Source organism: Mya arenaria, chromosome 17, assembly GCF_026914265.1.
Source record: "Mya arenaria isolate MELC-2E11 chromosome 17, ASM2691426v1".
NCBI lineage: Eukaryota > Metazoa > Mollusca > Bivalvia > Myida > Myidae > Mya > Mya arenaria.
Window position 1 is genome coordinate 30,458,890 of NC_069138.1, and position 6,000 is coordinate 30,464,889.

The window sequence follows — 6,000 nt, forward strand, 5'->3', positions numbered from 1 at the left end:
GTAGTCATGGCCCCATGTTGGACGCCAAATGTCACATGTTCAAAAAGGTATGTGTCCAGTTCGGCGATCGAACCGAGGACCTACTGCTTGCAAGTCAGGTGCCGTACCGACTGAGTTTACCGACCATGATTTCTAGCATTCTCTATGACCGAGCGTTATTGCAACTCGGTGTTGTTGTTCGGCAGTTTGTGTTGGCATTTGTAATTTTGAAGTAATTTAGAATTGTTCTGTGTTTTACAACAAAAACATTATTCTCACTTCAGCATTCAAACTTCAAAATTAAAACGCTTGTCGAACTACAAACCAGTCAATTACCGTGGTCGAAGTCTAATTTGAGTTCTTAAACTCTGCATACTGGACCATACAATGCATTACGTTCAATTCCACAATTATAAATGCATTCATAATTAAAAAATGAATAAAGGAAACCGCGCTCATTTCTGCTAATAATGCTAAAATGCGGTAAACGAGAATAGACGAAAGCCACTTTGAATATTAATACTATTTCAGCTTGAGTAAAGTGTATCACGAATCCTCTCCCTACATACCTCCACGTGATGGTTTCCGTAATGACGCCTTTCCCGGCTTGCTGGAGCACAAAGCTCTGGTCCGTCAGCTGGCTTGAGCCCGACCACGAGCATGGCGCAAACCAATACTGGACAAACCATCGGCCCATCGACTGCGAGAAAGTTGCAAATAGTTTACGTTTTATCATTATAAACGTCTGTAAAGTGTGAACTTAAGAATTGATTCGTTGATGCAGTATGAACGCTATCCATGAAGTGCGCTATATACGCTTTCTTGGAAAATTTGAAAAATTGCATCCTTGCCAAATGGCTCATGCAGAATAAACGCAATTTAATCGTACACTTAAATACTATCGTACTATTTAAGTGCAGGTGCGTAAATAGTTTTAAATAGTTTATCAAACCGTGTCAAACTCAGTTAACACATTGTTTTATAATTTAGGAATAAAATATGATGACACCATTTCAAACCATTCTCATCCATCAGAGGTTCGATAGTGATAAATCTAGCATATAGGGCCATCACTCAAGTGAACGAGAATATATACAACAAACTTTGACACGGTTGTCCGTGACATTGAGTCAAAATAAATGAAACAGAATAGGCAGTCATGCACTAACGATGGTGCGTAAACATGGTGCGCGGGTGTCAAAGACGGTAGTGTATCATTATCCGGATCATCAAGCGATGTCAATTTAACGAGTCAAAAAATATACATATTGTACAATGATTACCATTAAGGGATTATAATTTAGCATCACTGGTGGCCTATTTCGCAGCCTCGATTTCACATCGTTGCCCGTAGCAACGCTGAGCACGAGGGCTAGAACAGCAAGTGTAATACTGAAACAAGATGAAAGAATTCATCGTAAATTTGTCAACGTCACATTGTGTTCTCTGCTATTATGTCCTTAAAGTAGTTCGTTTGTACTAGCCAATGCATTTAACAGTACACAGTAAGTGGGTACCAATGTTTAGACTGAGCTAAGAAATTGTATAACAAAAAATGAAAGCATCATTATAACTTACATGACAACATATATTGTTTTTGTAAATTCCGTCTGTGTTGTTTGTTCGTTTTATACCTGTTTTTCCCTTGTAGTTTTTATGAGTATCTTTTCAAAACTTTTTACATGCTATTTTTGATATCTTTAATAAAATGAAACTGAATTATAACGTTGTGTTTTCTAATTTCTAATAGGATTGTCTAATAAAAGTAATAATGGTAAAAACATCAAAAAGATAATGCTTTAATAATAAAAGTCGCTAAAAATCGATAAAAATACGAGATATTTGACATTTACTTCGGTGCATTTAATTTAAGAATATTTCATGTCATGAACGTTATTACAATGAAACAATCAATACAGCATAGACAGATTTATTTAGTGTTTTAGACACTTTTAATCATTGTTATTATCAAACAGGCTTCTTTTGGGTCACGAGTTATACCAACATAAGTAAAGCCCCTCTCAAAAAACATGAAATAAGTAACACATCAATGGTGATTTAAAGCAAGGGCGTTAAGTATGTTGTTTATTCGTATATCTGTTAAAAAAATGAAAAGAGAAAACTTTAGTGATAGATGTAAGAAAAAAGAAAGATTGAAAGATAGTCCAGTGATCTTGTAGTTGAAAAGGAGACAGCTAGAGGTAGAGAAGTAGGCTACTGATGTACTTGTAACGCTTGGTATTTGTGATGGATCATTGAACTTCTCTGAAGATAAAACACATTTTAATTGTTGGAAAAGCTGTTAAGAACGAAAAGTAACTAAGCAGAGCTCAACGGGTGAAATTGTCTCGTGTTTCTAGAAGATTTATTCGTTGCTCTGTGAAAAGTGTACAGTCAACGGAAAAAGAATTTTTCAACATATCCGATTACTTTAAAATTTGTACCTAGCGGTGCATCTCCAAACTGATTAGAAAATAAGTCGAATCGTCACAGTTGTTTTTTAGTTGTGCATAAAACACAAGGATAAAAATACGTTTCATCAGTCTGTTTGAATTTATTATTTGATTTGCGCTTGAAGCATGAAAGAGTTGGTGATTGCTTTGTTTTCATATTACTAGTAAGCGAATTTCATTATGACAAGGTCAATGAGCGGCTGTATAAAGGCTACAGACTAAATAGTAATGAAAATCGAAATCAAGTTTCTTCAAATATTCTTCTTGACATGACATGTTCAAAGAATTAATGTGCCGGAGTCAAAAAATGAACGTTTGGTGTAATGTTGTTTAAATAGTGTGGATTACCTCTTTTTTAATACATTCACAAGACAGGAATATTAATGTGAATTTGAAAGCTAGCTAAATAATCATAGATAAATCTTGGTGACGCTGAAATATTTTGATTTTTTGGCAAAATGTTCCATAAGGGGTTAAAGAACATGAATATATTTAGAACTTGTTGAATTTGAATGTAGGTGGTGCAATTTTTACTCTGTCAAAGCAGTATGTTAAAATTGTTTTAATAATTGGCTATTTCAATACAGTCTGATTGTTATATCACATATAATGTGATCAATAATGGATTATTTCTGAAAGCGATTTTTTTTCTTGTTACTCCGATCAATTTATGTATTAGGTGATAAATAAAAAAAATAAACCGATACGTCTTCTTTGCAAATAGCTATCGCGGTTTTTTCCTTGACATATTTTCAAAAGGCGTGGGCCGGATCGTATATGCCCTTAAAGGATTCCGTACGTTTGTGATGTTCGCGAATTAAATGAGGAAATCGTAAATATTAAAAAAAAATCAGTAAAAATAGCATATGCGTCATAGAGTTTATTTAGTGATTATTTAAAGCAAAGGTCTCCTTGTCGGGCTTAATTATAATATAAGGTGACATCCATTGAATTTAGAACTTACTGTTATAATTGTTGATATCCGTAGAGAAACAAAACTTGAAGATGCACTCTTACTCCCAAATAATAAGATTTACCACAATTAATAATATTGTTTTAATATTCGAAAAAGGATGAATAAATGTTAAAAACAATGGTTCTTATGAAGAATACCGAGTTTAATTTGAGCATAAAACACGGTATTTCTATTTTATGAGACTATAGTAGAACACAGTTAATTTTTTAACATTCACCAATCATTTAATATTTTTGAGCTTTCTGCTATTAAATACACGGTTACAATCTTATAATCGTTATTGATATTTTCCATAAATGCATTATTTAGTAAGTAGTTAAAGGTTTATCAGTCAAAATTTATGTTTGTTATTCATGTGTTATGTATTGAATTTTAATAAGAGTGTCACTTTAAAGCGCCTGTTTAAGTTTGCTGTCCTTTATCAATTATTGTCAAACTTAAATCTTAGAGCATTTTAAATGCATACTCTTAATTGTAAGAAGGTAGCTAGGGAGCATACATTTAACATGTACAACAATATTCTCAACATTTGTTAAAAATGCTCTACATCAAATAAGCCAATATTTGTAAAGTATTAATCAGCACCCCCCAAAAATAAACATCGTTGAAAAATATCCAGTTCACGGCATTCGCACAAAGGTAAATCTTGTTACATTCCAATTCCGTTATAATAATACGATAACGATGAAAATTTAAGTATTATTCCATGAAATGATAAAAGGAAAATTGCAAATCAGACATTTGTTTGAAAAAAGAACATAAAAATATTTTCAACTTACCGCATATTTGCAAAATTGATGAAATCTAACAAATACAGGTGCCGACCGACAATCAAGTGCCAGAGCCTTTTTAAGGGCTTAATCTATATGTTGTTCCCGCTAAAATATTGATAGATCACATTAATTATTTGTCGATTAATATAAAGGTACTGAATGTTAATGTTTTCCAATCAATAAATCCTTTAGCATACTTTAAACGATCAATTAAAGGATAAAAGTGTGAAAGATGAAAGTGCAATCGCACAAATGTCTTAAAGGGACACAATAAAAGTCAATGCATTTGTTTTTGTACAAATGCATAAGCATATATACGTCAGTTGACTTTAACGATAAAAGCAACATAACATTTAAAAAGCGCCAAAATTTGCTCCTCACCTGTACGAAAACCATATGCGTTTATTATTGTTTTGTTCATTACAGTAAAGTCAAATGAGTTGCATCAAACTTTATTTTTCTTTCTAAATAAAAAGATCCAGACAAATATAACGTTACATATTAAGATATTTAGATTTCAAAAAATGTACGACCTGGGTTTGAAAAGAATACACTTTTTTTTTTTAAAAATCCAGTAATGTTGTGCGCAATCGTTTTTTTCTAACTGAATCGCCATGGTCAGGAAACATTGCAAGTAAATTCTGTATTAAATCTGATTTATTCCTACATTCGACAGCATCGAGCATTTTATATGCATAAAAGGACTACAGCCGATTTCAGAAAGCTTGGATAAGTTGTCCACAAGCTATATTTGGCCAATTTTGTGTACAATCAGCTCTTGATGATATAATGTACTGTATGCAATGTGAAAATTATCGCGCACGTAAGTCGGTACCGTTTTCGGTCCGGACCTGGTTCGTTATTGTTCTTGCACACCAATAGTTATCCATATGTGGAAAAATGGCGTAGAAAGCGCATTTTTGTACAATTTACCAAAAAGTGCGAGCGACGTCATGACGCGTAGTAATTTTAGATCACTTTTGACGTGAAATAGTTCCTCTGAAAATCGCCTTTTTACTTCTATTTATTTTCATTTTTCATTTAAAGACTTGCAAACTAGTATATTTGATTGCGGTTTATTGAAATGTCATAATGTTCTTAATGCATGGAATAAAACAAATAGGAAGTGCGTCGTTGCGCGTGATTTCAACTTGGCTAAATTCAGCGAAAATGCCTATCCAGTATGCAAGAAATGGCTATCCGGTTTGCAAAAAATGTTCATCCGCATTAAACTATATTTTGTATTGAAAAGCAATAGATAAGACCGAACAGAACATTTTTGTTATTCTTTTTCACAAAGATAAATCAAATAAATCATATTTTAGGAATCGAAACATTAATCTTAAAAATGGTGTTCAAGAAGGCGTGGTGTTATTTTAGAGCAGTATGAAATAATGAAATGCAAAACTGCATCGTTTGCTTTTTTCTAAAAGAAAGTCGGAAGCAATCTTAAATACGACATAACACGAAATTATGCTGTGGTCCTTTTGCACTACATTTAAAAAAGTTGTAATACGTGCGGTCATTGGTGCATATCTCGTAAAAAAATTCACAGAACATTTAAAGTCCATTATTTGATGAATAGACTGAAATAAGGCTGTAATTCATTTGCACTACCTTAAAAGAAATTGTTAGAAGACGGTCGTTGACATTAAATTCGTAAACAAATCTTTCACAGAACATTGAGAGTACACCATATGATGCATAGCTTGCGAAATTAAGACATTTAAAGACACATCTTTCATTATGTAAATGAACTAAATGACTTGCATTTAAAATTGAAGGTAAACCCGACCTTACCAGTTATACAGTATTGTTA